General features: G+C 38.8%; 1 long non-coding RNA gene across 5 annotated transcripts in view; it reads left to right on the forward strand.

Annotated features, from left to right (window-relative positions):
- Positions 1 to 10,721, forward strand: part of LOC116873525 — a 327,269-nt gene extending 316,548 nt beyond the window's left edge. For 4 of the 5 annotated variants that reach the window (XR_004383842.1, XR_004383838.1, XR_004383843.1 and 1 more), the window contains one exon: positions 1,835 to 3,577. This is a non-coding gene — a long non-coding RNA (uncharacterized LOC116873525). Of the gene's footprint in view, positions 1 to 1,834; positions 3,578 to 10,369 lie in introns of those variants that run through there. The other variant, XR_004383844.1, reaches the window with a different exon arrangement.
- Positions 10,722 to 21,849: the final 11,128 nt, after the last annotated feature.

The following is a 21,849-nucleotide window of genomic DNA, read 5'->3' on the forward strand; positions in this document are numbered from 1 at the left end:
TTGCGGGCAGCCTCTATGGTAATTCTGTTACCCAGCCTTGTTTCATATGTGGCTCTACCATTCCTGGAGACCTTGGAATCTTCTGCCAAATCTTTTGCATTCAGCTAGCACACAAGGGATGACAAAGGGCAACAAAGATTTTATAAGATTTTAACATATTGGGCCTGTAAGTGTCAGAGATCACTTCTTTCCACAGAATGCAGTAACCTAAGCCATATCCACTCATGATGTGGTCTGGATACAGGTTCGGGGAGAACAGGAAAACAGGCCTTTAATGAACAACTACTCAGTTTCTCACACAAATGCTAGAAGAATAATGAAAGAATAAAGCAGATCTATGTTTACTAGCAAATGAGCCTTTTAAGACACACGACTGGGTGAAAAAGTAAGCAAGAGACATGTCACAGGATGGGCTTCCTGGAAGCAGACTGTAAGATGGAGTTTACTATTCAGGATATTTATTAGGGAACATTCATGCTATCAATATTTGAGCAAGTAAGATTGGTCAGGGGAAAAAAGTTGAGCTATAATGCAGGCCCAACAGCAGCTTCAGTCACTCCACAGAGAGCTCTGAATCTAGAAAGTTCATTCTGAGTTGTCCTGAGTTGGGCCAACATTCACAGTCTTGCGTTGAACTTGCACAAGAATTGGCACAGTGGTATTAAATGGAACTGGATTAGCTATTAAATGTGGGCTAAGTCCAGAAGGGGTGAGGCTGAGGTGCTTTTGGGCAACTGAGGCAGTCCCTGAATGGCTTGACAGCTGAAGCCTGTTTGCTGACAACATTCTACACGGAGGCAACGAGTCCTTCACTGAAGAGGGATTTGGACAATGTACCACAGTGTCTATCACAAAGCTAAACCCTCTAGTCTCCCATTATCGTAGAATGAAACAAAAGAAAATGCGTACTTTCTCTGACTAAATTTCTGCATAAACACATAGAACAAATCTGGGTGGGTAAGAAGCTGAACTCTTTTTATAATAATAAATAAGCATCAGGATTGTTATGCTCCTTTTGAGAAAAGGGAGAGGATCTGAGATTGAGGGTAAAGGTCAAAGAAAATTTCCTATCTTCCTATCTTCAACATTTTTTTTAAAGTTTTTATTTATTTATTCAACAGAGAGAGATCACAAGTAGGCAGAGAGGCAGGCAGAGAGAGAGGGAGGAAGCAGGCTCCCTGCTGAGGAGAGAACCCGATGCGGGATTCGATCCCAGAATCCTGAGATCATGACCTAAGCTGAAGGCAGAGGCTTAATCCACTGAGCCACCCAGGCACCCCCCCACCCCATCTTCAACATTTTTAAACAAAGAAAATGAATTGATATCTTAGTTATGTAATAGGGATTTAATTAAATTGTATTTGAGATGAACTTATTGTACAGATATAGTAATCAAAACAATGTTCTACAGGAGTAGGGCTTTCCCTTTCTAAAGTATCAGATTAAAATAGCTCTTATTTATTCAATGATTGATTGACTTTCCTTCTCTCTTCTTCCTCCCACCGGTTTATGGCCATTTCATTGCTAACTAATATCTCCATCAAAGAGTGACTTGGTTTGGGAGCCCTGGGTGTGGGGAGAAGAGGAAGGAAACTAGAATCAGCAATTTCCATTACTAGCTAGCAACTCTGGTGAGTAGGTTTAGTGGGGGAAATGCTGAAAATCAGTTATTTGGATTATCTGAGCCTGTCAACCATCCATGTTACACCCTCTTCCCATTAGCACAGACTCATGAGAATTGGCCATAATTGCATTTGCAGTGATGGCAACTGAAACAAGATTGTTTTCAATGATTATGTGATTCTGATTAAACTATTTTTTCTCGTTCAAACAGCATATCCTAACAAAGCACTTTGAGGAAAGAGACATTTCCTATTATATTCTCATCTGTTACCTATCTACCAGTCTTTCGGGAGGAGATGGATAATCTAGATAGAACAAGACAATTTTCCTGGATTTGAAAGGGCATTTCATCTTTTGTTTTGGTCCAGTAATAGAATAGTTTATGTGGGATGCTAGGTGGCAGAAAGGCTTAATATAATCAATAAAAGGACGTGCAATAAATATTTTGAATACTTTTTGAATTCAACATCATTAAATATTTTCATAAGACCAGTGTTATGACTCTATCTTTAAAAATCTGTGTTATGACTGTTTGTACACTAGGTTTTAACCAAACAACTCAAGCCAATTCAAAAGTGAACAGTTTTCTCTCGGAATTACAATGCTGTGCTGGAAAAAGTTTGGAATAAAATTCCAAAGACTAGAGTTCCTATTCAGACCACTATTTATTTCACTTAGTGATTTTTAAGGCAAACCCCACAGACTTTGCCTCAATATGTTCAGTTATAAAACAAATATAGAAGGACAAATCCTAGGCTTAATGTTTTATATATATTTTTGTATTCATGATTTTAACCTGACACTGATATTATTAAGCTACTAAAGGGTTTCACTGGTATCAAACAGAACTGAATTTTGACCTAACCACACAGTGACTGTTTGATATTAGGCAAGTTAAGTGACCTCTCTAAGATTCTATGTCTACATCTTCTTTTGTAAAATGAGGTTACATATAGTTCATTTATTGCTGGATTGCTGTGAAGGTCAAAAGTAAAAAGCATGTAAAGTGCATTGCAGAAAGCCTGTCCATAATAAAAGGGAGTTATCCTCAAGTCTCAGCCATCCCTCGAACAAGACCCACTCTGCTTTTCTCTTTTTCCAAGGAAAAACACACGTTGTAAAATAAGCATTCTTCAAAGACAACCTGAAGACGTTTGGGAATTCCAAAGGCTGAAAATTCCATGAGTTCATAAAAGCTTTCACTAATTCCACTGATCTAAGACAAAAAGGAGAGAGTCAACCGTGTGCCCAAACTCATTTCTGATGATTTCTTCCATCCTACCCTTTCTGGCTCTCTGGGGGTGGCTGTGCCTGTAAAAAACATTGAAGTTGTCAGGAACAGAGTCAGCTTTCAAGATTGGAATGTCAGAGTAGAGTCTTCTTTTCCTCAGACCAGAAAAGGCTTGGTTGGGTAAGAGTTTCCAGGTCTGAGAGGAGACAGAGCTGGGATATGGGAACTGATACAGATAAACAGCACAAACACCTTGACAGAGTGATATATCAAAAGAGACTAAAATAGGGCAGGAACAAGATCATGAGCAAGATGAGATAAGAAACCAAAGACCCATTCTAAAAGCTCTAATGTGTGTTGCAACCAGAGGCGGACTATCCTACAAAGTTCCACATTACATACTTGCAATGGGTAATGGGCACTTACAAAAAGGAGAGAAGCATTTTCCCTTTTATGGCTAAAGTAAAAAGTATAAGAAATAGCTCCATTCAGAAGTACAAAATATCATCATGTGGCTCATATATTTCAGGTGAGTTAGACTGAGATGATTATATAATGGGTTGGTTTTTCATAGAACAAAACCTTATTTCTAAAGGTGCCCAGAGACAAGATGGGGACAGATATTAGAAGTTTCAGGTGCTGTCTTTTGTTATAAGTAGGCCATTAAATAATGTAGACTTGGACACTGAACCAAAGAAGGGCGTTCTCTTCCACACTGGAATGTGAGCTCCAAGGAAGCTTGTCTGTTCTGTTCATTGTTTTATTCCAAGCTCCTAGAATATGCTCAGCCCTCGATATGTATCTGCGGAATTAACTAACTAGCTGTGAGGTCTTAAGAAGAAACCAGTCCATCTGTGAAATGAGGGGGGTGGATTAGACATTCTCTAAGATCATCCTAGTTTAAAATTTTTACGCTTGTATCAGAAACTACAAATGAAAAAATGGTCTTTATATTTTTTATCTCTATTACCTGTGTCCCTTCTTCAATCAATGTCTGTGTGATCTATTCCAGCATGGCTAGGTGTAGAAAAATACCCCTGGTGAGATACAAGGTTAAGATATCTTCAGTATTCTAAAGATATACTTTGTTTACTTTTAAAGAGTTATTTGCTTATTTCCATATGTATTAGAAAAATATAATTAATTTTCCTACTCTATTTATGATAATGTTGTAGAGTTCACCTTTCAAATAAAGTTACAGGCAAGTCAATTTAGAGAAAATATTTTAAGTAAATTATAATGCAAGTGGTTCACACCCAAACTCACAAAACGTGGGACACAAGCAACTGCTGTTTGGGGAATAGTCATCTTGAGACATCAGTACTTAAGGCATATATCTCAAAACCTACTTTTGATTAGTCCTCTCAAAAGGAATGAATCATATCTAAAGTAACCTTTAGCACTACATCCCTATTTATGGTAAAATAACTATCTTAATTGTACTTTTAAAAAATATACATGTTCTTCTCCTGGACTAACTGCTACTGAAGAAGCCATCTACCATAAACAACTAAAAAACCAAAAACATATATATATATATACAACCATAGTTTTCAGACAGTGGACAATAGTTAGGATAAGACTATGATTCCTGTGAGAAAGGAAACAAATGAGATAAAGACATAATAGATTTTTTTTTTTTTTTCCTGGAGATACTTTCCAGACTGTTACTCAGGGAAGGGAAACCCAAGTAGAACATGGGGCCTCACTAACTAGAGAAGACAGAGTTTAAAGACGGAGTTACCTGAAGTGACTGGAATTTTGTGGGTAAAGTTCTAGAAAGGAAAGAGATATTTAGGAAAACAATTCAAAAAATATGCACAAAGTCACCTTTGAGCGGTTGGCTGATGATTAAACCAGATAGAACAATACTCCACAAGGTAAAGAACAACAATTGGAGAAAGAACAATAACCTAACTTAATGGTTATCTCCTATTGGGTTGAACTGTCTTTGAGTTCTAGCCAGTCACAGAGGAGAGACATCATGGAATCCATTAAGCATTCAGTAGAAACTCTACAATGGTCATCCATCAGTAATGATACAAAAGTATCCCCAGAATAAAGACTACTTTATACCTTCCCTAACACATCTTAAAAACAAGTCTCAAAAAGATTAAAGTAATCCATAAGAAATTTAAATGATCAAAGAGCAATGCTCTTTAAAGGAACATCATAAAATCCAGACATTCAATGATACAACATTAAGAATGCACAGCATCCAATCCAAAATTACCAGACATGAAAAGGATTTGGAAAAAACCATTTTTCCATAGGCAGGAGAAAAATTAGGCAACAGAAACAGACCTAGAAGTGACAGAGAAGATGTAATTAGCATATACAGACTTTAAAATAGCTCTTACAGTTTATTTAAAAAACATGAATACAATAAGAACAATGAAAACTATTTTTTAAAAAATCAATAAAACTTCCAAAACAGGAAAATATAATACTTAAAGTAAAAAATTCACTAGTTGTAACAGCAGTTTGATCTGCAGAAGTAAAAGTCAATGAACTTGAACAAAGAGAAGAAAGGATAGTGTTTCCCAAAACTGGTGCTGCAATAATCAGATGTCTGTATTGAAAAATATCAACTTTGATCCCTACTTCCTGCCACATACAAAAATAAACTAGAAACAGATCACAGAACTGAATGTAAAATTTAAAAGTATAAAGCTTTATGACTGTGTAGGCAAAGATTTCTTAGGGCACAAAAAGTACTAACCATTAAAAAAATTAATAAACTGGATTTCCCCAAAAGTAAACATTTTGCTACTGAAAAACACCATTTAAAAAAGAGGTCAAGTCAAAGGCTAAAAGAAAATATTCATAGTACTTATCTTAAACATAAGTTTTTACCCAAAATATAAAAAGAACTGCCATAACACAATAATAAAAATACAACCTAATTTTTAAAAAGGGCAAAAGATTTGAACATATACCTCACAAATGAAAAAAACATGTAAGTGGCCAAGAAACACTGAAGGCTATTATAAATCATCGTCACCATAAAAATGTTATTTTAAACTACTCAATATCCACTAAAATGGTTGAAAAGGAAAAAAGAGAAATGCTAGTAAAACTTGGCAAGAATACAGATCTGAAAATGTCACTCACTGGTTGTGAGAGTGTAAATAGCATAAATATCTTAGAACACACTTCAGTAGTTTCTTATAAAGTTAAATATAAACTTTTAGCATATATCCCGTCAACTCATCTCCTATGTTTGAAACCAAAAAAAAAAAAAAAGGAGTGTACACAGTCTGCTAGTATAGTTCTATATGAATGTGTATTGATATATACGATATGAATGAATCTCAAAAATATTTTGCTGAGTGAAAGTAGCCAAATGCAAAAGAGTACATACCACATGACTCCATTTGTATAAATAGGTAAGTCTAGTCTATATGGATAGAAATGTAACAGCAGCTGAGGTTGGGCTGGGAAATTGGGCAGTGTCAGAAGGTAATATTTCAGTGTGCTGGAAATCTCCTGTTTCTTGGGGCACCTGGGTGGCTCGGTTGGTTGAACATCTGAATCTTGATTTTAGCTCAGGTTATGATCTCAGACTTGTGAGATGGAGCCCTGCTTCTGGCTCCACGCTCAGTGTGGAGTCCGGTTGGCATTCTCTCTCTCCCTCTCTCTAAATAAATAAATAAATAAATACTCTTTTAAAAAAAATATTTTGTTTCTTGACTTGGGTGTTAGTTCCACCTGTTTAGGCATGTATCAAAATTCATTGAACTAATTACTTAAGATGGGTACATTCATTTTGTAACATATAAATTATACTTCAATAAACTTGAGAGTATGTTTCTTTATATACGCATGGGGCAAAGTTATTTTGATTTCTGCCTATATATCCTTTGTGTCATATATCTTTTTGCTAGTTTCTTTTGTTTCAGATTTATGCTCTTCAATTTCTCTCCTTTTCTGTTCTTGGTAAGTTCTAGCCACTACCCCCAGCATGTTGCATGACCAACATAATAAGTGATTGCTACTGTCATGCGTACAAATGCTTTCAGCTGTACAAAAAGGAAACTTCACAGACTATTCCCAATTAAGATGACCTACTCATGAACGTTTTGAGGTAAACCATTGAGACCTGCAGATCTCTAATCTTCTAGCTCATGTTAATGCCATGCTGCAGATCTTTAGCAACTCCACTTTCTTCTTCTAAACACAACAGACTAAGGATGTTATCCCGAGTCTGTGCTCCCGAATGCCATGCATTGGTGAAACGAGGCAGGAAGAAGCATAAAAACTCAACGTGCTTTTCATACTCTGAAAGCCTCTTTGGACCAAAGATAATACAAATTATGGATGTTGTTGCCAAAAACATCAGATTTTTGGTTTCAGCTCATGATTCAGAAGCTGAAAGTGTCAAGTGGGTGACAGTATCCAGGAATAATTCCGTCCAATAGTCTTTGTAGAGTAATGTACACAAAGAACATCAGGAACACCGAACAGCCAGAAAACAAAAGCACACTGTCAGCTAGCAACAGTAAGAGAATCGTAACAGATGTAATGTATAGTGTTACTGTTGATGAAGTTAGTAACCTTTAGTAAGGAGATGCAGAAGCAACAGCGGCCAGAGAGTTTACAGCTGTAGAAATTTAAGTGGGAACTGACCAGGAAGTCAGGTGTAAAGAGGTGCTGGCAGAATATCTAAACCAGATGAAAAGTATTTAAGGTTGATTATAAATAAGGGACCACAAAGGTAGTATTAGAATTATTTAAGTTCCTAGGAAAACTGCATGTTTACTAAAAATATAGCAAATTTAGAGAATTATACATTGATATATTTCTGGAAGGGACTTTGGGTATTTAAACTGAAGGGACTTTGGGTATTTAAACTGTAGCTTTGAAATTGCAGAAGGGGAAAATATATTTTTAGAATTCAATGCATGGTCTTCTATTTATCTGTGCATCGTCTACTTCTCCACTTAGATTTTATGGTGTTATTGTTGAGATGCTTATCATAGAGCTACTCAATTGGACCATGGTTTATCGATGTTCAGAGTTAATCAACATTCTAGATAAGTGATAAGACCTCAGGGAAAAAACACATTAAAGTACGCTCTAACACAAGGAGTTAACACCCTTAGGAATATATAGCTGGTAAACAAAACAGGGAGGCCATATTGCTCAGTGAATTCAGTGAGATCTAATGGGAATTTCAGAGTAAATTTATTTTTAAGATGTGTAGGCAGCTTCATAATTCAAAGTCTTTTTCCTATTCTAAAGGCAAATCACCCCCACCACATCTTTTCATTTAACACTGATCAATTTGCTTAACGGATTAGGAAGGGAAAAGATGTACCGCAAGTAAAGTGATCCTTCCCACCTTTCAATTTTCCATTTATAACTCCTTTCACAGCCTCTTACAAATCCATATTACCTCTGCTGTCACAGCTTAAGTGTATCTTTTGGCTTTGGGAATTATGGGGGTATTCAGGAAGCTCACTTTCTATGGTAGCAAAACACCTCTACTAACAAAGGGTTTATCAGAAATGGAAGAGGACATCAAGCCAACAAAGTGATCAGGTAACTTGGAGTACCTTCAGTTCTTAGCGCAGCAGAATGAGGTACATCTATATCCTCAAACATTCCATATGCCTATTTCAAAATGTTTACTTTAAAAGTGCTAATAAATAAACCTTGACTTCTTACAACTTTTTGCTATTTATCCCCTTACTTACCCTCGTAAGTATATTAAGTTAATATGAGACAGTGAATGGCATTCTGCGGATTTTAAATACTAGTGATTATCTCAATTAGACTCAAGGTCCAGACAATTGGTCCTGCCTCTATGAATAATTAGTAACATTCCAAAGAAGGTTTTGTTACTTTTTAGTGTCTAATTCAGAAACAACAAATAAAGCATTAGATTCAGACAAAATGAAATTAAGAATGACTTTTATGAAAGAGGAGGACATTTTTAACAGTGACCTTTTTAACTTGGGAAGATTTGATCGAGGGTTTGAACACTCTGTTGTGCACACTGGCTCTTTCAACCAACTTTGTGTTAGCTGCCTACATTAATCCCAGCAATGACAGCAACCGCAACTACAATTTTTTTTCTGTTCAAGTCACTTTTCTAAGTTCTCTATATTTCAGTGACTCACTGAATTCTCTTAGTAATCTTATGCATTAGTTATCATCCTCTCCATTTTACATTTGAAGAATGTGAAGCACAAAAATTACTTAGCATACCCAAGATCACAGAGCTTGGGAAGAGATGACCTGGGCTTGAGCTCTGCACGAAATGACATCCCTAACTGCACAAGGACCACGATAGGAGTGGGTTCATGAAAAGCCACCTGTGGATGTCCTTCAGCTAAAAATATCAGCCAGGTCAAACGAAACAGCAAACAATGAATTGATGGCCAGGAAGGGTCAATATCTTTCTGTGCTCAATTGTAGAACTGAACAGATATCACTTATAGTTGGTCTACATGAATTTGTGTTAAAGAAGAACAAATTCCAAAAGCAGGGCAGGGTACCTTTTGAAATATAAGAAAGAAATTTTAGGACCACTTTCTGGTGGTACCTTTTATTGCTGAAAAATGATCCTCATCAAAAAACAACTTTAAAAAATCAGGGGCGCCTGGGTGGCTCCGTGGGTTAAAGCTTCTGCCTTCAGCTCAGGTCATGATCCCAGGGTCTTAGGATCAAGCCCTGTACTGGGCTCCTTGCTCCACAGGGAACCTGCTTTTCCCTCTGCGTGCTGCTCCCCCTGCTTATGTTTGTGCACTCTTTCTCTCTTTCTGTCTCTCACAAATAAATAAATAAATAAAATCTTCCCCAAAAATCACCAGCAGTTTTAACTATGGACTATTGAATGGTGAACCGGTCAAAGATGATGGATTTTTCAGTCTATTCTTGTGGAGTAGAGCACAGCAAATGTTTGCTAAGCAGATACTGAGAATGGCACTTTACCTTTGGCATATGGCATGACAGGTTAAGAATTATGTCCTTTTTGCAGATTTGGAGCATGAGGCTCAAAACATGTTAGAAGTCACACAGCTCTACTGGGCGGTAATCTTGAGATTCATCTTCTGTTCTGTTTACAAAAACTATCATTCTTTCCACTATCCTGCACTTTGAATCTCATCTCAGAAGCCCTAAAGACAAGAACAGATATCATTGTCCAAGATGAGATTCAATTGTCAGCTTCTCTACTGAGATAGACAGTTTGGCTTTGGAAAAGAAAATTACTGGTTAGTCTGTCACCGGATTTCAACTTCTCTTTCAGCTTACACACAGGATGGTTTCCTTAAAATTTTAATGTTTGCAAACAAATCAAATCTGGTGATATTGGATTAGCTACATTTTCCGAACAAACAAGGTGTAGGACGGGTGGGAAAATAACCTGACCTTCTTCTTGAGGTTGGAAATGCTTAAAGGCATATGTGAAAAGACTCCAGGGGAAAATATTCACTATTTTTCCCTAGTTCAGCTCAGTTTCTGTTGCCTAATCATTTTCTTATCGCCAAATATTACATATTTACACAGGTGCTTCTCTGATTTAATTGTTTGGAAGCAGTCATTGGAAGCAACACTCTGTGACTCAGCTTTGGTGATGCTGTCCAGCTGGGGTCTGACAGGTAAATAATTACCACTAATCAAAGCTTCAATGAATTCAGGTCCTTCAAAGTCAGATGCAGGGAAGGGGGTAGGGGTTATAAATGAACTGTTAGCAATATCAGGAGAAATAAGAGCTGAGCAGTCTAGTCTTAGCCGGACACAACAAAGAGAAGAGTTAACAAGAGTAAGACTTCCATGACCACATGTATTATAGCCCAGAGACCTCTGGCTGGGGCTCTGTCATTCCCCATCCAGGCATAATGAGCTTGGGGATCTTACGAGCCTCCCTGTAAAACTGAGTCGGGTGATGAGCTAAGTCCTTTTCAATCCTTACAGGGTATAATCTCATGATTTCATGATGCAGAATTAAGATTTCTTGACATGAAGAAGAAAAACATTTCTTTTTCGGGCCTTTGTATCAGTAAATATTGTTTAAACTGAAAACTGAGAGTGAACACATTTGCTCCTTGACAATGAACCGTATGTTCTGAGGGCTTATTAAGTGAACAGATTTAGGTGGGAGGCTATCCATCCTCAGGGGCCAGTTGAGATTTCCAGGGAGTTATTATGAAGGAGACCTGCTCCAAGCCCCAAGCCCCAAATGATGTATTCACAGGCTTTGAGGATATTTGTTTAAAAGTCAGCCGATACTGGCTGTGGAAAGCCTTGCCACCATGTTTGCAGGTCATTTTTCAGGTTCCTGGTAATGAACAAAACAGGTCTGATAATTTTCAAGAATACACTCGGGAAATGTGTGGTGCAGGACAGCGGCTTTCAAGCAGTTGACACAGAAATCTAGTTCAATCAGTGTTGAGAGCCGTGCCTGAAGAAGACTTCTGTGTTTTGGGACCAGCCAGGGTAGCTGTATCAGCCACAACAAAGCCATACTTTGACTGGTTTTCATCAATTTCACTCGGGTGTTGGGGTTTGTTGTTGTTGTTGTTGTTTTCTGCCCTTTTTCCTGCCTCTTGTAAAAGCATTTGGCTTCAAAGCACAAAAGAAGAATTTTTTAGTAGTAACTCCAAGTACTCTCTTCTTGTCTCTCATAAAATGTGGGTTGGAGGGTTTATGATTTGACTCCTGGCTAGAAGTACGCAAGAGTCCAACACCAGGGGAAAATATTAAATGACCACTTGGGATTCTCTTTTCTTTAGTCTAAAATCATGGTGCAGACATCTTTGCCCTGAGCAGAATGCCCACCACAGCCATGTATGTTGGGGATTTGGACGAAAAACATACTGTCTCGTCTGAATTAACACTCCAAACATCACAACCCCAAAAGAAAAATACCAACATCTTAAGGAAATGGTTTTAACTGAGGTCTTCCAACAGGCAGTACTATGTGCTGACTCAGGGAAACTTAAGCAACATGCTGAAAACATTTACAGGCCTGGAAAATAACTGGTTTAATAATTCAAGATGCTTTCAAGTTACAAAAAGAATACTTAAAAACAAATAAACCTCCCTTTCCAAAAGTAATGTTGTAGGGTAAGCCACTCCTGAAATGAAAAAAACAGAGCTCGCAATCAGATGCAAATTCAGCCTTGGGAGAAATTCCTAAACAATGGAAAAAGCACCTCCACAGCCCATAACCCTAATCGCGAAAGGGATTATCTGCTTCATGACTTCCAAATAGTTAGATGAAAAATGAAATATTTAATCAATACTTCAGATGTATTTTCATCTGAGTGTCACAGATCTCAGTGCTGCCAAAGAGATTTTCCAAGGGTTCCATAATCCTGGATGATTTTAGGAAGTTTGTTTTGGTTTTGTTTTTATATTGCTACACAGCAGGTCCTAGGATATAGACCAAGGTTTTATAACCTCAGCAACTATTATCATTTTGGACTGAATAATTCTTTGCCGAGGGGACTATCTATGCATTGTGGTGTGTTTCAGATCATCCTTAGTCAGTACTGGGCAGGTTCCAATAGCACCCCCACCCCTGTCCAGTTGTAACAAACAAAAAAGTCTCCAAGCATTGGTAAGTACCTCCTCAGAGAGCAAAGGTGCCACTAGTTAAGAACACATTTTACCTATTTTTACTACTTCAATCCCAAATATACTGTGTTAGAGAGGTGCTATTATTATCTTCCCATTTCTTCAACATTTATAAGTTATGAGAATGTAGCTTAGAGGGCATTAAGTGGTGTGTTCAATGCCATAGTCTAGCAAATGGTTAAAAAAAAAAAAAAAAAAGACTTCAACCAGATCTGTGAAACTTACAATTTATCTCACCACTGGGAATGTCAAGAATTGTAGCTGAACAATACTGTATGTGCTTTCTCTATAGTCTAAGATATTTAAAAATACGGAAATAAATAAATGAATACTTTCCTGAAAGAGTCGCTAAAATGTCACTGTATGCTAATTGCTTCCGAATTCAAAGATGTTCATTGGAAGGCAGGGAATGACCACATAGCTGGATATACCTGGATGTGGGTAACTGGGCCATATGTAATTGTTGCCATTTGCAGGACACTTGCTGAGTTCTTTCAGTTCCTTGAATGGATAAGTCTAAAGCCTACAAGATTCACCGCAAAGCAGACTGCCATAAACACTACTGCTTAGCAACAGCTACATTGTGATAATTAAAGAGGATGGAATTCAGGGGCTGGGCCTACCTGGGGTTTTCTGCTCACTAACTCTGGGAATTGGGGGAAACTGATTAACTTTCTTTAGCTTCTGATGCTTTAGCTGAAGACAAACAAATAAAGGACTATCATAGCTTCTTGCAAGATGGTTGTAAGGAGAAGTTAATACATGCAAAGCCCAGGACATAGAACTTGGTAGGTCACAGGCACTCAGCAGAGGGATATGAAAACATTTACTGAGGTTTACTGTATACCAAGCGCCGTGCCATGTGTTTTACATATAGTATTGAGTTTCAATCATGAGGTTCATCACCCACTGGTTATATTAGGTAGGCACCCCTTCTTGAGTCTGTTTACTTATCTGTCTCATTCACTTACGGAATAGCAAGCATCATGCCTGTTTTATTCACTGTTGTAACCCCAGTGCTTTCCATCTCAATCCATGTTTGTTAAGTTAATAAAGTAATGAACCAGTGAAAGAAGAAAGATCCCCCTAGGAACAATCTTACACTATCTTCTATGAAGCAGTCTAGATTCTTTCATGGTAGCATTTCTGGGACTCATCTGTGTCTCCTCATTTCTGCAGCCATGATCCTGCCTCTGACCCTCATTGCCTTGAGTCTGGACGACGAGAGCCACATCATAATCTTCATGTGGTTCCTATGGTCTTCTGACTCCCACCCCTGCTCCTCGCGGTCATCCTGCCATTCACTTAGTGTATAATTTCCTGAGCCCCTCTTTTGTATCAGGTACTATGTACTATGTGTGCCACAACCTCAGAAAACATGATGATGGTCCTGGGGAGCTTAAAATATGGTTACGAAGAAAAAACATCAAAACAATTGTGATACGTTACCCGTCAATTTGAAAAGGGTACAGGATGCCAAGTAGCACCTGGAACTGTCATCCACACTCAGGAAGTCAGAGAAATGTGTCCAGGTGGGGTAGCGGGGGTGGGGGGGCATACAACCTGACATCTGACATCTAAAAACTGAAGAGAACTTTGCTAGGAAAAATAGTGCAGAAAGAACAGCAGAAGGGAGAATATGGCTCACCCAGTGAACTGAAATAGTTGAGAGTATCTGGACAGTAGAGAGCAAAGAGGGTGGAATCAGGAGGGATAAGAGATGGTGTGGCGAGGTGAAGACCATCATAGGTGTGTGCTCCTGAGCCACAGGAGCCCCACTCTCAAGACAACAGAGAATCACAATGGAATTCTCAGCGGGTTAACTAATATGCTACTGTTTGAGGCTCTCAAGGGAGATGGCACTGCCAAGAGGACTTAAGGAAGTTACTGTTTCTTCCTTACATAATACAGCCTTATGATGAAAATCCATTTCCTGGCAAGAAAGGGTTAAGTCAAGAAAAAGATCTGGGCATCTAGAAAAGATCTGAAAATACCTACAGGGTGGTCTTCTCTGAGCTCTGTCAACTAGTTGAGTACTTTCCGTGCCTCAGTTTGCTTATCTGTCAAATGATGGGATGAACTGACTGCATGATCTCCCAGGCTTCTTCTAGCTCCTTCCTCCTCTGTATCCTGGCCTCTTACAGATGGTCATTTTAGAGCTAAAAATTTGCTGAGAAGACCCGTTTGAAGAGCTTGTTAAAAGTGTAGAAAACCACTTCTCATCCTCTGAAATGTAGTTATGGTAGGTATGAGGTGAACACTTTAAAAAAAAAAAAAAAAGTGCCCCAAGTGAATCTCATATACTGATTCTCAGACAAAACTTTTAGGAGCTCTGTAACAGAAAGGTAAGTCCCTTCACTTAAATAGAAAAGAGGCCTGGCAGACGCCCACTCTTTGAGGAACTGGCCCCTGCAGAGTCTAACAAAAGGAGCTTCAAGTACCCAATTATACCTTTAGGATGTAGAAACCAACTTAGAATAGATCACCTCATCAGAACTGAAATGGGCAGAATGAATATCAGCCCTTATTGATTTTATGCTGTGTACCCTGCCCTCTGCCAGGGCCTGGGCACCCATTAGTGCCTATAACTGTCACATGGCAGCATCACTAGGTTCCAACATTACCGGGCTTAAAGCAGAGAGGCCTGTAGTGTTTGCGAGTGAGCAGTTAGTAACCCAAATGGTGACAGACTTTGGTTATCTTTTCTAGTTTCCCATCATTAGGTTGACGGTTAATGGTTTTCCACATGTAATGAACATAAATGCTCTTTGCTTTAGTGTTACTTTCCCAGCACTTTTTCATGTTAACTAAAACAACTATCTTGCCAACATACTACCATACTATATAAGTGAAAATATGTCAGTCTCTTATCTCTAAGAAGATCAATTTTCCCATCTCCTCCTTCCCTTCCATTCCAGAAGTAGATAAGGTCAAAATAAAATGCATCAAAGAATTCACCTATGGAAATCTTCATAGGAAGTAATCCATCAACCATTAAGAAAGTCAGTCAGGCTCTTAAAACCAGGGTTACTCCGCATGCAAGACTATAGCTAATGCTGAATTAGAACAAGCCAAACACGAGGTACGCTCAAACAAAGAAATTGGACATAATGAGAATTTGATTTCAAAGGGTAAGCATGGATTCAGAATTAAGTAAAGAAATAGGTGTTTGGATATTAACAACTGCTCATTGTTTTCAGCATCAAAATGTTCTTGGCATTGAGGAAGATGATCCAGTAGCCCATATAGGCTAGGTGTACAAAGCTTTAAAGCAAAGTTTGCCTTGAATTTTAGTTTGAAGTCATTATGTATCCTTCTGTCACAATGGTTAGTTTTTAGAGAGAACTTACACATCTGTATCCAGTACCAGTTACATTAACAACGTAATTCCCATGAGAAGGAACTCCCATCTTAGATGACAAGGTGGCCCCAGTGAAGCATAAGCTTCAGAGACGTATCCGAATTAATTTTATCTATTCATTTACTTATTTTTTAAACTAGTCTCCACACCCAATGTGGGGCTTGAACTCACAACCCTGAGATCAAGACCTGAGCTGAGATCATACGTTGAACGCTTAACCAGCTGAACAACCCTGATGCCCCCAGACCTGAATTTAAATCCTTGCTTGGCCACTTGTCTTGGGCAAGTTGCAAAATTTCTCAAAGCTAATGCGTTCTCATTTGTAAAGCAAGTAATAACCAGTACTTTCAGGAAGTACCATATTAATGAGACATAACGTGTAATATGCCTAGGACACAGCTTGCTGAAAGTAACCACAGACAGTAACCATGATAACTGAGCAGCATTCAAGTGAATTGGTTTCTTTGAGCTGAGTAACAAATATCGCCCTTCCCTCAAGATAGAGGTCTGTTAAAAAGTGAGTTTCTGAACCTATAGAGCTATGCATTACTCTGTAGATACCCTCAAGGATCAGTCAAAATTAGGCTGCCATTTTCAACAATCTCCACTATTGTCCAAAGCTCTCTCTATAGTTCAGTAGCAGGTATCATTCTACCCAGAAATCTCAACATTCTTATTGCCCAAAACTCCATGAAAACATGTTTTGAGACTCTTGTCTATCACAGAGATGATACTCATTAAATAATAACCTTATTTTCCTATTCTTTATTACTCTAACACAAAAATAATGTGTTTTAAAATGACATCAGTCATTTATTAATAATTAACTATGGAATATAACCTGTTATGTCCTAGGCATTCAATGCTGGTGCCTGCTCATAGTGTGATAGGGGGACAGACAAGGTAAAGGAATGAAGCTAGCCAAGAAAGAAGACACAGGAGAAGTGCTTTGGGCAAAGGGAACAAATTCAAGGTTTCAAGGTGATAGAGCAAGGTGACCTCCATACAGAAAAGACTTTTTTGGTAGGGCTGGAATGTGACTTTTCCAAAGTATTGAGTTCTGCATTGCCTCGTGCTAATCAAGTGTATGATTTCAATTAGACTACTGCAAATTACCTCCCAGATATCTTTCACAGACCCTGAAAGATTTGTAGAGTTCCCATCAAGAATAATAAAGGGCTTTGAACCCAAAAAATCCAAGCAAAATTCCCAATGTCACTATTGTCTACACAAACTTGGCAGGGTCACCTGTCATCCTTGAGCTTCAACTTTGACATCTATAAATGGAAGAATAATACTTACCTTGTTAAGCAGTTGTGGCCATTAAATATAGTGATGATTTGGCTAAATATCTAATGTATACCCTGATACATGGTAGGCACTTAATAAACTTCAACCACTAGCCATAATTGATAGCTGAAATCTGTACGTTTCTAACCAGTAAGCCCTGATAAAGTGCCTATGACCAAAATCAGGTATATCAAATTTAGAGTTTTCTGTTTTGTTGACCAAAACCCTCATTAATAATAATCATACAACCATAAGACTCAACACTCTTGAGTACTCATTCAGGGCCAGACATCATGGGAAGCATTCATCTTAGAGTCTTAAATCTTATAACAATCCTATGAGGTCATTTGTCTTTCATGAAACACTGCTCCCACTTTCTACAAAAGAAAAGAAAAAAGTTCATGAACTCTAATATATTTTGACATTTTTGCATGAAACAAAGTTAAACAGGTTTGTTTCCATCAGAGCTTCTCAGAGACTTTCATCTGACAATATGCATTATCAAATCCAAGACTGAGGAAAATGTCTAAAGGGTTTTCCACATGTATTTGACCATTAAATCCCTTTTCGGTTGAATGCGTATTAAAATACTTTTTAAACATACATTGTGAAAGGCTCAAAAAAGAATTAACAGCTCCATTTTATACCCCAGAAAACTGGGGCTCAGAGAAGTTGAGTAACTTGTCCAATGTCCTATAACAAGAAAGCAAGATGAACCATGATTTGAAACCTGGTCTTTCTAACTCTAAAACCACACTCCTGGCCACAGGACAATTATTTTCAACACTGCCCCAGTTCTCAGAAACTGTTAAGGCTGCAGAAACAGGCCTTTTCACAAAGCTCTGACAATTCTGGATAGAACAGCCCCCTAAACAAAACCAAAGAAAACCTTAAGGGATTAAGCCAAGCACCTGAGTCTGAGGATAGCAATCACCCTTGTGCTCGGAAAAAGTGAAAAAAATCAAAAAGGACCCTAGGCCAATTCTCTCCTACTGTGGAGAACTGCTAAGGCCTGGACACAGAGCCCAGCCAGACACCCACCCTATTGCCTCTGATTGCGCCCCGAGCAATTTCTGCCAAGTCTCACCACTCATACACGCTACCTCCATGGCCCACTCCTTCTCCATACCTCTCACTATTTTACTGGTGCTTAGTGACAGCTCACACCTGGTTGTTCCCTCAGCAGGGCAAATGCAGCCCACCTCGGAGCATATTGCTAAAGTAAATAACTCACTTAACCCGAACCTAATAATCCCTCCACAAAACTCAGAGAATATGAAAAAGAATTACCCCATCCCGTTCCCTCAGCATTATGGGAACAGGCGAGCCTTTCATTTATTCCCGAGGTCCATATGTTTGAAGGTCAAACAACACCTGGATATTTCTTTGAAATAAACTAATTGAGCCTGGATGATTTAGAGTCTGTCTTGCTGACAGGCTCACTGGATCACCAGTGGTAAGGCAAGACCTGCTTTTGAAAATTCTGGATCCTCCAACCCCAGCTTTGTCCAAGGCAATGAATATTTGATGCTGTTCAAAGATTAAGACCTGGGCCAAAGTGAGTAAAGAGGAAGAGAAAGGGTTGCTTTCAAACTGCTATGAAAAGGAGCGTTGGCCCCAGGTGTTCAGGGTGGTAAAGAAATCAGAGCCAGCCAAAGAAAAATCAGGCAGAGAGCCTAAAAAGGAATAGTTCTCAACCACGAAGTGTGTATATAAAGCACCTGGGAAACACGTTAACAATGCAGGCTTCCTGGCTGGCCTTTCCCTTTTGTTCCCCTTGTGGCTGGTTTTCATGGAAACCCTGTTTGTAAGAACAACACAGAATTAACACATACAGAGACCAGTTGGACTCAGAGTGGGGAGAAAAACATCTACTTCACTAACTTGTTGGGCATCCCCTGCCACCATGGACTCCAATTGGTTGGTTTACTTTGGGCTCAGACAGCTTCAACCTACGATCCAAAGGAGAGCTTGGGGTGGATACCCCCACACACACACATAGCCTGGCCGCCTAAATTCAAACACATATGGAAGACCTTGTACTACTTCATAGCATTTATTGGCACTGGGGTGAGCTGTTTTCCACTGGCTGGTTAATACTCTTTTTCCCACTTGACTATCAATGCTATATGGGCCACACCCAACTTGGGCACTACCATAGCCCCAGAACCTAGTACATGTGGGTACATGTGGGTGCTCCCCAATTATTTCCTAAGTAAATAAGTGAGTGGCATTAGAAACCAATGACTGGGGTAATAAGAATTTCCTAGAGCAAATATATTGGCAGAAAAATAATTTTTGTGAAAAAAAATGAGTTATTACACAGGCATTATTTTTATCTTATAATTTTAAAATGTACGTTCTTGTTTAGAATTCTCCAGTTGTAGTCAGTTTTTGGAAACTGGAAGAATGATAATAAGTTGTTTTGTTGACCAAAACCCTCATTAATAATAATCATACAACCATAAGACTCAACACTCTTGAGTACTCATGGAGTACTCAAGAGTTATAACAATGATCAGAGCTAACACTTATCAAGGACTTGTACGCCTGGCCCTGTCCTAGGTTTTACCCATGCTGTACCTCACTCATTTGTCTCAGAAAACCTATGATGTAGCTATTCCATTTTATAAGATGTCAGCACCTAAAGCTGACCATGAGAATTCCAGTCGGTCTGTGCTCTCAAACAGTTTACAGATACTGAAAGTTCATTTATCTGAGCACAAGCTCTGTCCTAGTACTAGACACTGCAGACAGTAACAAGTAAAACCAGATACTGTCCCAATTCCTTTGAAGTTTATAGTCTAGTGGCAGAGACAGATATTAATCAATAACTAGACAAATGAGGGAAAAAAAACCTATTTTAAGTGTTATGCAGAAGCAGTATATGGTATTGGGAGGAATTAGTCATCATCAACCTTCTTAAGCTGAGACCTAAAAGAAAAGTAGACATTAACCAGGGAAGGAGGAAAGGAAGGAGCTTTCAAGAAAGGAAGAGAGAGGAAAGGGCTGTGTAAAGGTCCTGTGGTAGAAAGAAACATGGTGCTAGAGGAGGGAATGGTGGTGGGGTTGGGGGAGATGCAAGAGGCTGGAATGATGAAAACAAGAGACCAGATATAGCCAGAAAGGTAGGTATACTGTAGAGCAGTGGTTCTCCACCTTGAGTATGTACGTCATAATCATCTGGTGGACTTGCTAAAATGCAGTCTGCTAGACCCCAACCCCAGAGTTTCTGGTTTCTTAGATCTGGGGTGGGAGCCAAGACTTTGTATTTGAAAACACACACCTGGATGATGTTAATGCATTCTTAGACTATATTTTGAGAATGACTGCTCTAGACTACACAGCATCTGGTAGGCCAGGGGATAGATTTCTGATTATGTGCTAAGGAGAACAGAAAATTATTGAAGGATTCTAAGTATGGGGGGAAAATCGCACTAGTAGCAGGGTGGAGAAAATGCTGTAGGGAGGCCAGCATGGATGGAAGTAGACTGGTCAGAAGGTATGTTGCAGTTGTTTAGAAAAGAGATAGTTGTGGCTTGGACTTGGGTGATGGCAGTAGAGACAGAAGTAGATTCAAGAAAGATTCAGGAGGGTAAAATCAATAGGACTTGGTAATGAATATGAGGGTTAATGGAGGGAATAGTTCCTTGGCTTCTACTTAAGCAATGAGACAGGCTACTGTTCACTGAAAGAGACTCTGGATAAAGACCAGGCCTAGAGGAGAAGATCATGAGCTCAGTCTTGGACTTGCTGAGTGTGAGGTCCCTTTGAAGCATTCAAAAGATGGCAAGTAGACAGTTAATAGATGGTTCTGGAGTTAAGTGCTGAGATCAAGACTGGAGATAAAAATTGTGAGTCATCTGAGAATATGTGCGATATGAAACTATGGGGGTGGATGAGATCACCAGGGAGAGAAATTAGAATAAAAAGAGGAGAGGGCATAGGACCTCCAACATATAATGTCTGGGAGAAGGTGAGCCAACACATGAGAAACAAGGAGTATTAGGACAAAAATCAGAAAAAATTGTGCCCTGGAGCCAGGGAAAGGAGGCAGCTGTAGGTGATCGTGCAAACGTTGCTCAGAAATCAACTAAAGACTGAGCAATGTCTGTTGGATTTAGGAAGGTAGAGGTGACCATGTTGGGAGCTAATTTGGTGAAGAGAGAGAAAAGAGATGGGGAGCAGGCTATCCTGTCTCCTAGTTTTCATTAAAGGAGATCTCAAAAGTGCGAAGTCCTACATCCTGGTCTTACTTCTCTCATTAGTCAGTGATCTTTGGACAACAGACAATCAAGGGAAGATATATTGATTAGGTCCATGGAAGTTAAAGGAAAATATAAAGTAAAATACCACAGAAGCCCTTTAATTTACACATGGAGTCTGTCTGAAAGTCTATGTGGGAATTTTTTTTTTTTTTTCCGGACCCAAATCCGTCCTTGCTCAATAGCAAATTTTAAGTTTGTGATTCAAAGCCAGGTGCATGAGCCAATTTGGCTCTGCAACTTACCAGCTGTATAACCTTGGACAAGATGCTCGACCTCTCTGAGATTCACTTTTAATTCTTGGATAAAATAAGCGTAAGAATACATACCTTTAAATACTGTTGTAAAGGATAAACTGTTCAGTTTATGTGCTTAACTCACATTTAGCAATAAATGCGTTGCAATAGTGACTGCAGTGGGCCAACCAAACACAAGGAAGAATGATGAGGGGCAAGCTGACAAGATGGCATTGGTTTCTGAAAGTTACCCTT

The sequence above is a fragment of the Lontra canadensis genome, unplaced genomic scaffold (genome assembly GCF_010015895.1).
Source record: "Lontra canadensis isolate GAN:19392208 unplaced genomic scaffold, GSC_riverotter_1.0 scaffold34, whole genome shotgun sequence".
In the NCBI taxonomy this organism is placed as follows: domain Eukaryota; kingdom Metazoa; phylum Chordata; class Mammalia; order Carnivora; family Mustelidae; genus Lontra; species Lontra canadensis.